The sequence below is a fragment of the Glycine max genome, chromosome 2 (assembly GCF_000004515.6).
Source record: "Glycine max cultivar Williams 82 chromosome 2, Glycine_max_v4.0, whole genome shotgun sequence".
In the NCBI taxonomy this organism is placed as follows: domain Eukaryota; kingdom Viridiplantae; phylum Streptophyta; class Magnoliopsida; order Fabales; family Fabaceae; genus Glycine; species Glycine max.
Genome location: NC_016089.4, coordinates 6,879,586 through 6,892,654, shown reverse-complemented (window position 1 = coordinate 6,892,654; position 13,069 = coordinate 6,879,586).

Sequence of the window (13,069 nt, the reverse complement as noted above, 5' to 3'; positions counted from 1 at the left end):
ATTTTGTTACTAAGGTTATGTTGGAAAATCAACGTTGATATTGCTGATGGAAAATAAGCGCTTTGATGTTACACGGTTTGGGTAATCAACACTCTTATAAATAAATTATTCACATCCATAAAGGATCGTGAGAACACACAAAAATTACACGATAGCAAAAATAAAAATAATAACAAACACAAGAATTTAATATAGTTTGACACTTCTTGCCTACGTCATGGAACCGACTCAAAAAGTATTTCACTATTATAAAAATGATTACAAAATTGTAACTCACTCCAAATAATGTATCATTCTACAAACTCAAATATCACACTCAATTGTTACAAGAAATGATAACACTCTTACACAAATACATTTTTTTATCAATAAAGTGACTTTGTTTCACAATTTATCTTCTCACACACTCTCTTTACATGTGTGTTCCCTCTTCTCTATTTATAGTAAAAATTATTACCAACTATAATAAATAAGCTTTCTTGAAAGTTAAAAAAAAAACAATTTTAAATACATCCATTTAATTAAGGTTCACTTAATAAAATATAATCTTTCACTTTGCATTTAAGTCATCTAAATCTTAATAATAAAAATTTAATTTTCAATATGTATGCACCTTATCTTTTGACTTAAAATTCTATAATTCATTCCTCTTCCATTTTATGGACTTGAAACTTCCTTATGAGATTAAAAGTGGATTAAGTTCATTCAATTTAGATGCACATATATAATCAGTTTTAGTTTGATCTAGGACCTTAGGCAGACAAGATCGCGGGCGTAGCATATCATGAATGACAATGATAGTTAAGGGGAACTCATCTACCCTAATATGATTCTAGAAAAGGAAAGGTTTTGTAGACTATGTCTAGAAAAAGAGTGAACCGAAAGGTTTTGGATGACAAGGCTATCGAGAAAAAGTAATTTATTATTCCATTCTTTATTTTTTAAAGTATTAATCTAGATTTGGGAAGAGAGTATTGTGGAATACCAAAGCATAAAAGTTGACTGTAATCGGCTTATTGATTCAACAATTTGCTCCTTCAATCGTAAAAAGAATAGTTTTAAAATCTACTACTATAAATCTTATTTCTTTTGTATGGTCATTAAGTACTACTATTAAATGTATTTTTTCTTTTTCCATTTCTAAGACATTTTATAAATTTACTTTTTCATTAATTCTTTTTTTAGGAATTCGTTATACAGTAAGATAATTTATAGACAAAATTGTAAAAATTATAATATTGCTCTCTTTTATTTTGGGTGACCCAAGCTATCCCTAACCGAAGTTGAAAACAAATTCTCAGAGGTTATTATTTATTTAAGGGGTTAATTTCTTCTGACAAATATTTATTCTTAGGGACAAACATGATATTGAATCCTTAACTATATACCTTAAGCGAAAGGGTTAACAAAAGTATTATTCATTGTTGAAAGGGTTGACAAAAGTATTTTAGAAATTCATTTTTTAGTCTAAACAAAAGTTGACTGGTAAAAATAATTATAATATTTATGTCCAAAAAAATAATTACAATATATTTACGATTAATTAAAAAAAAAGAATTATGCTGGAGAATAAGTCAAAATACAAAATCTATAACATGGCAATCCAACTGGGAGAAAAACCGCAAAAATATAAACACGTGAATTTTGAGTATCGAACGTGCGTGACAAAAGTATCATCAAGCCTTGCACATGTTGGCAAAATGAAAAGAAAAGCACTTCAATAATCATACGAATCACTTAACGTGGCAACTTTATGAGTGAAGTAGTTTTAACATGAAGCTTGATCTTTGTGCCAAGCAGCTTTTGCAGGACCCATGCATGCATAATTAACTCATCATGGTCCACCTGCGTGGAAGAATAATAGTAGCAGTATCACCAAAAGTTAATCTCTTTTCGAATATCACGTACGTGTGCATATTTCCACATTGTCATGATTCATTTGTACGTTTTAATTAGTTGCTTGTAAGATACTATATATCCTGGAACTCAAAGTAAATCCCACCGTTTTCTTTTTCTTTTTCTAGACAACTTTAATTTGTTCGTGCTACATGTTAATTTCATCTTCGCTAATCAAAGTACGTTTGGTTATTCACATTGTTTTTCACTTTTAAATGAAGTTTATTTTAAGATTAAGTGAACTCAATTATGTATGAGTTTGTTTGTATTGTATTATAAGCACATGTTGAGTTTTTCTTTCTAAAAAGTTACTGTTACTTATTTATTTTTTAAAAAACTCTCTTGAAAGTTAGTAAAAACAAAATTATTATATATCCAAAAAATAAATTAAACCAAACATACACTAAACACACATTAAACATGTACTAAATAAGTTAGTAAAAACAATAGATTATTTCTTAAATATTATAATAACTTATTTTACCACATTCTTAAAGGATTTTTTCAAAGAAGTTTTAGTCTTAATTGTTAATATTAATTATTTGTAATATTTGGGGAAGGATATTCTTTTAGAGAAATACTTGATCACTCATCAAAATGAAGGCAAAGTTTTTTTTTTTTTAATTAGAATTTATATTAATTAACCAACTTGATTACAATAAGTATGAGTATTAGTCTTCTTTTTAGACTACAATCTTTTCCATTAGAGGCAATCATATTTGAATTAAGTGAGACTACTATGAGGTTAAAAAAATTTCTTAAAATTTTTAATATAATTGCATATATAAAATTTAAACTCAAAATTAAATTATTAATTAAATAGAAATAATGTTGTGTCAATTAATCTATGTGTTTGATCGTACTAGACAGACCTCTGATAGAAAATATTAAGGTGTTCGAAAATCTAAAATCAAATAAACTGTACATTTACTTTGCTTTCAATCACAAATGTCATAAATAGAAACAAAATATATTAGAAATCAAACTCAACATCAACTCATCAAGTGCATTGCAATTATTATGAGTGAGACAAAACCATGCAATTATTCAGTATTGAAATTCACTTTCATTTAGGTGTTTAAATTTACGAGAATATAGAATGAAAGTAAGCTTTTGTATTGGCTAAAGACGAAGGAAGAGAATGTTTCTTTTTGGAAAGTGGTACTGCACAACGGCCAACTTCAATTCATAGGGTTTATATTCCAAAGATTTTCTAATTATTCTCAAGACCTTGAAGCGTGACTGCAACACAGGAAGCCAAAAGCACACATGCATGCTTCATATATATAAGGAATTTGTTCTCGCGTGCTTAAGTGCACACTCACCTACCATAGCTTTCCATGACTGAAAAACAGTTTGTTTAATTGTCATAGTTGAATATATCTTATAAGTGTTTTTTCGCACAAATCATAATCATTAGATTGACTTTTGCATTGCAATTTGAGAGCATATATTGTGTCACAAGTGCATTCTTTATTGTTTCTTTTGTTTTTATATGCTTAATCGAGAGAATATTTCTGATTTAAAGGAAGTTAAAAAAATGTACTTGACCAGTACAAAAGAGAACTTTGGTACTACGTATCTTTCAATGGGACATTTTACAACTCCAGATTCGTTACAGATTTGAGGAATTAATTTTGAAAAGGAAAATAACGATAGATGTAACTTAATTTGTTAGCTGATGTTGACGGGGAATGTAACACAATAACAAAAACTCTAAGAAAGTAAACAAGTAGCGTAAATAATATTTTCCAACTTGCAAGAATCTACTGTGTTAAAATTACTATATTGCCTTAACAAGTCGGGTTCATCTAGTCATGTCTTAAATATTGTCAGATTCACAAAATTAATTATTTAACAATAAGTACTAAAATTAATAATGGAGAAAATAGTTAAAGACTTTGACCGCTCAAAATTTAGATTAATGATTAAAAACATAAATCTAAAATAGTTTAGAGATAAAAGATTAATAAAAGTAATTGTATAATTCTTCTCACAAGCCTTAATCCAATGAAGCTCCTCATAAATAAATATCCCTCTATGTATATTGAAAACATTTTCTTCTTATATATCTAAAATCTAAGAATTATCCCTTCGAGAAAATCAGTTTTTTTAAAAAAAAAAATAGAGACAAAAATGTTTAAGAAGATTTTTTTTTGTCAGCAAAATGTTTAACTAGGGGGGTGGGGGATAAATTAAGTGTAATTTGTCCAATTAATTTCAAAGATCCTTGCATACATTACAGAAAAGTTTTAGCAATTGAAGGTGATAACAACTAGTAATTAAGATGAGTGAAGCATGAGAGAACGTACTATTGCTTCCCTCTTAACTAGGCTAAGAAGAATGAGATTATTGTCAAATCCATCATAGGCATTAGAAAGGAGTAATCGACCAATTAAAAAATTCCATCATGTTCTTTCATAACAACAATCTTCATGGCTTTTGGACCACATACGAATGATAGATCATGCATGTATGATCAGGGGAACCTAAACCGTAGATGGATTTTCATTCGGATCTAAAAGTGGGATCAATAGATTTTGCCAAAATATCTGCAGTTGAATTTGTGAGCATTATTTGCCATGAAAATCAGAGAGAATGTTGTTCATGCAATGAAAGCCTAGCTCGGATCCTATATATCAAGAAAATGCCCTAGATTCATCTAATAGAATAACTAACTTTCTACCTGTGGTTGTTGGCTAGTCATATAGTTGTTGAGATTGATTATGGTGAAATTTGTTTTTCTGAGCCAGTTATATTAATTGGTTTTATGAGTTGACGCTCAAAATTTTCAACCAATATTTTTATGCACTAATTAATATTATGCAAAATATCCCGTGCAATTTTAAAAATTCAAACCAATTATATATGTTTGCATCAAAATATAATTTAACTTTATCTATGGGTGAGATTTACACAATGATTGGAAATCATACCCGTATCTAAAATCATTCCCTCCCTTACGAAAGAAAAATCTTATCTTTGAGTATCATTACTGCAAAAATTCAATTTTGATTTTTTTAGTTGGTATCTTTTTACCTCATAAGATTTAAGAACATTTATTCATCTTTACTTCAAAGATAGAATTTAACTTGAATTCTTAATTTTTTTTATAGTGAGTCTTATTTATTGTTATTTTTTTTAAGAATCGAAAATAAGTATAAAAAAATTCATAACAAACTTAAGTATCTGATTATTTAATTTCTTCACTCATAACTCTCATTTTAACTAAAAAAACTACTTTTAATAGTCAAGCAACTTTAATTGTAATTATTTATATAAACATTTTCAATATTTTTTTTATAACAGCTCATTTGATTTTATGGTATTTTTAAGTTATTTAACTTTAAAAATCAACCTAAGAAACTGTATTGAAGTTGGCGTTACATATTTTCTCTAAGTAAAACATGAAATAATGTATCAATTAATTTGTCTAATCAGCACCTCCATCCAAATACAACTCTATCACATTCTCTCGTGTAAAATAAACCAAATAATTCCGTACATATTGCATTACCATATTTGTAATGGGTATTATCAACATCCCCATTATTCATAAAAAGAAAATTAGCAACTAAATAAAGCAATTAAACGCGCTTTCTTGTCCTGATTTCCCTGCCGTTTGCCGCCAATATATTCTGGCTCATTTTTCATTGATCCTCTTTCTTTGGCAACTAACTTTTCAGAATTGGGTGTTGGCCACGCGTCCACGTTTTAGTCTCATATATCTTTGGTTCCAATCACTATAATATAAAAGTATGCATCATCAAGCATGATTCTCACAAAATATATTTTTAAAGAAAAGTAACAAGTGGAATTAAAATAAAAATTTAGTTTTATAACTAATCCAAAGAATTAGAGTTTATAGAAATACTTTAAAATCTTACTGAGAAATCAAACATTTTAATTATGCAATAAAAATACTATCAAGCCAAGTTGTGGGTCCCCCTATTGATCTTGCTATGGGCCCCTTCTAGATCACCATTGAACCTGGCCTCATTCTCTCTTTTCAAGCCACCAAAGCTACAACCTAATAACCCCATTCCCATTTCGAGATTTTTGGGTGCACCTTATTTTTCCGTGGAATATTTGGTGGTGACTAATATGTGTGAGGACCAATATATGTACTTATCCATGTCGTCATTTACTTTTTCCTTTTCTCTTCCCCAAATCTTAGTCACTCTCATAACACCGCGTGACTGTATTACTTTTTAGTTAGATCATAGATGCAAAGCAAGGGGATTAAGTTATCCGTAATGCAAGTTAAAAACAAAGTGGCTGTGTTTACTTTAATTAATCATCCTAATCTAAAACGAAAATAATTATGAAAGTCTTCAAAATAAAAGAAATAATGGACATACGTGTATTTTCCCCAAATTTAATCAAAGATGGCTTCTACAGAATTCATACCTCAATGTTTGCTGTCAATTTCGTTAAAAGCACATTTATTAACCATGTTCTTTTATTTTAAGATGATTTTTAGTTATAACTTATTAATGTATTCATATTAAAAAATATAAGTGTATGTATATTAGTAAATATATATAGAATTTATTAATGTACATACTTTTATTTTTAGTATGAATGTATTAGAAAGTTATAATTAAATTAAAGATTATCTTAAAATACATTAAAAGTATAACGTGTTAATACGCTCGTATTATAAAAAAAGAAGAGTATCTACATTAAAAAAAATCCACACTTATATACAACAACTGAGGGAAGGGAATGAGAGAGAATGAATGAATTTTGATAAGAGATTTTGTTTAATTGATGGAAAGGGAGGGGAGAGATTTTAATGAAGAGGGAGGTAAAACAAATCTTGTTTAATACACAAAAACATGAAAGAGATCTTAAATATTAATTTACTTTTTCATTCTTATAATTTTAAATTTAAAAACATGTATAAATATTTTAATCATTGTAATTGACTTGTTTTAAATTTCCTTTCTTTCCCTCCAAATTTACTTTTCTACTCTCATTTTAATTTTTTTGAAGAAAAAATATACAAAAATAACTTACTTTTTCAAATAAAAAACCTTAAAAAGATTTTGTACTATGTAAAACTCAAAGAACAAAGTTTTCATAGTTCTTGTACTATATGTTTAGGTCTCTAAAATATTTTTCATGTGAAACATCACTCGGGAGTTTAGATTACTTTTTAAAGATGTCATTGTTGTATTTTAAATATTGATATATTACAATGTACTATAATTTAATTAATTAATATTTATGTAAGTTAGCGCTGTTGCTAAAATTAAACTAAAAGGGAGTTGTAAAAACAGCAAACCGATTTAACTTCGTTGACACGTATTTAATATACGAAATAATAAATTTATAGTAATTTAATTTAACTGGTCATATTAATAAGTTCAACAAACTTTTCATTCCGTATTTCTGACGACATAGTTTAATTGAATCAAAATAATTTAACTATGTAATTTGATTTTAAAACTAAACGTTGATGATGTTGATCATGATTAAGTGTGTGAAACGTCTAATTGGGTTCATTTTTTAATCTAGCTACAATTCCTAGCAGGAGCAGTCACTTTGATTGTTTAGGTCATGTCATAATAAGTATGAAAGATTCACATGGGTTAACTAAATTCAACTACTTAATCAAACCTACATTGTACTAGTAATTAACTACCAATGTAATCCAATTCCTTGAAGAAGGGGGAAGAAAGCAGACACCCGCGTGTGAGATTTAAATATTACTCACATTAATTAAAATCAGATTTTGAGAAAATGAAAAAAAGAATATTGCCTTTACAAATGAATAAGTATAAGTTTATTTTTCAATAATATTCTTTTAAGACATATATAAATTAAAACAAAAAACAATTTGACAAAAACATGAAATAATTTTTAGCTACTTCCTCCATCTATAGATGATAAAAAAATTTAAGTCCCTGGATAAAATTCATCATGTATAAAAGATGAATAATTTAAATGGATATTAACGAGTAAAAGGTAAGTTTTTACCTGATAGTTAAAGGATACAATATGCATGTGTATCATAGTAGCGGGCTATTTGTACTCATAGGTATCCGTTATTTGTTAAATTACAAAACTATCCTAATATATATATATATTAATTAGTAAGGAAAGAAACCCTATATTCCTAATCTAATTTTCAAGTTGTCTCACTGGCTCAGCCCTCATCCCTCAGCCTATTCCTTCATTTTTTCTAATCAAATTGTATAGCAAATAAAGGGTCCGTTGGATATAAATGTCTTTTAAGAGAATTCCTTTTCTTATCAACTTCATATTTTAAAATTGAATGAATAAAATTATGAATTTTAAAATTAAAATACCAAAATTAGACTTAAGAAAAAAAAAACAAATTTCTTACGAAATAAACAACTGAAAGTCTAAATTAAGAAGATAAATTATTTGCTTGCGTATTCCATAATTAATTTTAGGTATATTTACAAGAATTTTATGTACACCTACTTAAATTTAATTGCACATCGATTCTCACAATACCAATTAATCTCTTCTCAAAGAGCGTTTTTTGAATTGTTTTTGTAAATATGAACTTAAAAAATTTACTTAAGGTTTTAAATTTAATTCTAATGGCCACGGTTATAAAAGAATGAATAAATAAATAATTTAATAATAATTTTTATATTATTAGTTGATCATAATTTTTTGTAATTAAAATTTATTGAAATTTGTAATAATCATACTATTATATTTAAAATGATTTTTAATCAATTAAAAAATATTTTTATAATAATATATTAAATTAAACTCATAATTATAATTAGTCATAACAAATGGAAAGTTAAGAATCGAAAATGAGAAACAGGGGAGAGAGAACATGAAGATTAAATAGACAATGAAAAAAAGTAAAATCAGTTATATTTTGTAATTAAAGAGTAAAATAGTAAAAGAAAATATAAGCCAAAATGGTGTATCGTATTGTTATAAATTAATAATAATAATAATAAGTCATTACAATTTTTTTTGTAAAATCTTTATATGAATTAGGATGTTGTTTGGTAAATTAATTTTCAAAGTCTTTAAAAAAATTGTACTAAATAACAAAACTTTTTATTGTTTTTGGGAACATCCAGCAGTATTCGATAATTTATGCATATTTTAATGTCAAGTAAATTGAAAAGGAAAGGATAATGTATAGAAATACTATTGGTAAAAATAATAACATTAAATAATTTTATTTTGTAAATCATATTCCGTTTAAATTGAAATCAATCTAAACATATTTTATTTCAATAACATCAAAGCATATATATAAATTACGCAAGACGGAGAATGATAACAACCGCATGCTTTCAGGGCCCTCGTGATAAGCATGAGTTTGGTTTAATTCTCTTTGTGTATAAGGCAATCAACAAAATGAAAGAGAGGTAACACAAAACGAAGACATGTTATGGGGTCATGAAAATGAAACATTAGACTTTTGTAGGGCAAAAAATTACCACAATGTACACGCGTGGACCAATGATGGTTGTTGGTTTTGAAAGGTCAGGCAGGGATTGACTTGTTTAGTTATCAGTCTACTTAGAAGAATAGGAAAATTAAAGTGGCCAAATAAAGAATGAGTGTTTTGGTAGTTATACTTATACCCAACGTTTTGCACCCTTCAATTTGTGAAGAATTGTTTGGCTACTTGTCTGTCATACAGCTTCTTCACTCAACAAATTTTGAAATGATTAGACACTTTGGAAAATTAGATATGCTTACTCTTTTCTCTTTCCTTAACACCTTTATGAGAGATCATTTTCTTTTAAGTACAAATGTGATTGTCTCTTCTGCGAGAAATTTAAGCTCTAATTTATTATTTTGTAAGTATTAATTCTTTATGTCAAATTTAAGTCATGTTTATATTAATCCAAAATCTTAAGACTCAAATTTATCAGTCTTCTTCTCATATATATGTTGTTCAATTTTTTTATTTTTACTTGATGTAGGACTTCATATCATACTTATACTTTAACCATCTCTTTTTCAAGTGTGAGTCTTTTTCCACATGATAATCTCTCTCCAATGAAAGTCATTATCATCCACAAATATTTTATAATAGTCATTAGAACTCACATGCTCTAAGTACTACTTGTGCATACCATTGCATATATCAAACTTCCCCACTGCAGATGCATAAAGAATCCGTTGCATATCAAACTTCCCTCTTCTCAGGAACTGATATCTCACACATATTAAACAAAATAGAAAGAATATAATTACGTTTAAACTTATATGTTAACATGCGTATCAATTAAGTTGACGCATGAACATCAACTCAACTACTCAAGTGCTTCAAGCTTATGTGTGAAAAGGTTACAAAGTTGAATATCTATCGCTTCATGTCTGATCTTCCATGATTATAAACAAGAGTGCAAATTGATAAAATGAAAAAAAAAAAAAAAACAGACATTGGATTTTGCCCTTAAATTCGATATCCTCAGTTTCAAAGGGTTCGCTATTTTTTTTTAAGTTTGGAATATGTGCGATTGTGGTCTTTAATTTTTCAAGTTTGAATTGGTAAACAAAATATACTATATAAATATTAGTAAACTATAAAATATTTACCTAAACTTAAAAGGTAATACATGGTAAAGAATTTGTGTAATAAATAACTGTAGGTGATTGTGAAACCAATATGGTGTCAAAGGTGTAGGTACGGAATTTGAATCTTAGAGGGGAAATTTCACGTTCTTTATACAAGAAAACTCTAACTAGATAGGAATTACAAGGGTTGGTTAGGTACTTAGGTTGATCTTTTTGCCTAACTCAATGTTCAATAAATAATTTTAAAAATACTGATTAAAGCAGACAGAGATCAAACCTGTAATTAATAATAGATTGATTTTCAGTTGAACCTATTAAACCAAACTGGTATGATACACTTTTCACTCAATGGCAAAGGATAAATTATTGTTTCAAGACTAAGTGCACATTTTGTTGAGCTTAATTTTAGAAAAATAATTATTATATTAAAAGAATCTCTTGCAAAATTGGTTCACATAGAACGAGTAAAATTGTGAGTCTAGATTTTTTTATGGAAGTTTGATCCAAACAAGCATATAATTTGGATAAAGTGGATGAAATAATGTGAAACTTCACATAAGTGTTGATAACTGATACGTTCTTATTTGCCTTTTTGAGGATGTGTTTGGTTTAGAAACAAGGAAAAAACATAAAAATAATATAATATGAATTTCATGTGAGATTTACCTATCTTATATTCTATTTTAATTTAAACATTTTTCTTTTATTTGTTTTCTCTCTATGTCTATCTTTCAACCAAAAAGGAATTGAGTGGGAACTAAACAAGCAATGATGAGGATAGGTTACTTGGAAAAATACTCTAACCCTCAATAAAATAAAATAAAAACTTACACAAATACTATATGTAATAAATGCTTCTTTACAAAGTAATGTTAGAGGTATATATAGGTATTAGACTTGGATTATGTTGAACAAATTATTTTAGTTAATTTTTATTTTTTTTATGTCCAACAAACTTATTTATTTATTTGGTAAATATTTTTTTAGTAACATTTAATGTTTCAAAAAATACTAGCTTTTCAAAGAATGTCAGCTACTAATTTTTGATATTTTATCCTTACATATTTCTTAAATCTCCTTATTACTCTTTTCAAATAAAATAAGGTTTTATTATATATTTTAACTATTATACTAATTAACATATAATGATCACTTAAGTGTATGTTTTTTTATATTTTATTTTAAATTTGATTAAAAATATTTTAAGATATAGTATAAGATTAATAGTAAAATACATAATATAAAAAACTGTAATAATTAAAACTAAAAATCTAATTAAGATAATTCTTTTATATATAAAAATTATTAGAGTGTAAAATTAATTAAAAAACTAATATTATAACACCTGAAAATATATTTTTATTAATAAAATAAAATTAAAATTTATATATAAAATAATATATATATATATATATATATATATATATATATATATATATATATAATTTACATTTTTCAATTAGTTTTTATTAAACACTTATAACATCTTTCAACTATGGATGGTGGATCCGTGCTCTGGCGACAATGGAAATTTGATAGTAAGAGAGGTGGCATTGTTTTTGAGGATGATTTGGTAGATGGAGGAGATGATTAAGTTGGAGACCATGACAATTTCCACAACACATCATTATTTTATTTTTTGAATTATATCTTTTTTTATATTTTTAATTTAAAAAATAATAATAAATATATTGGTGTTTAAAAATCATACCTATTTATAAATGAAACCGTCCAAATTTCGATCTTAACATTATTAGTTTCAATTTGACGAGAATGACCTTATTTGAGTGTTTTAAAAATTTAAATGACCTGATTGAAGTATTTGAAAAATTAAAATTAAATCATTTTAAATAATTTAGAAACAAATTTGCAAATAAACCTAATTGGAAAGGTGAAGATATGATTACTTTCTAATAAATGTTAATCTGCACCTTAAGAAATAACTTAAGAAAATATTCTTATTAAACAACAAAAAAATTATACTATTTTTTAATAATTTACATAATTAATTTATTTTTAATTTTTTAACTAATACGTCAAGTCTGATTAGGAAGACATTTACATTTTATGTGGACGAGCCGCTACTCTTCGTATTCATCTCCCTATCACGTATTTCCGTACTAGCCACACGTGTAACGTTTATTCACTCTCTCAATTCCAAGTTCACATCTTAACCTTTCTTTTTCTAATTCTAACTGTTAACTATAAAAATTGTCACTGTCATACGCCCATCTTTTTTTTTTCTTTCTTCTTTCTTCAATTACAAAATTTTAAATTAGAGATCTATTAAGCAGGACAGACCAGAGAAGTTAAAAATAAATAAATATTTATATATACATATAAGTAAATTGATAAATCATAAAATTATATTTTTTTTATAAAATATATTAAATATTAAAGTTATAATACACTAAGATATAATTATAGTTTTGAATTAAATTATGTGTGATCTAATATTTTTGAAGTTTTTCATATAATTTTTTTAAATGTTAATTCTCTTTTAGTTCTGGTAAATGATATATGATTTTAGTTTCTTATTTTTTTTAAAATAAATTAAATTACTCTATTTTTTTAAAAAAATTTGTTTTTATGCCAATTTTCCTTTGCATAAAACACAGATAACAATGTAATTTAA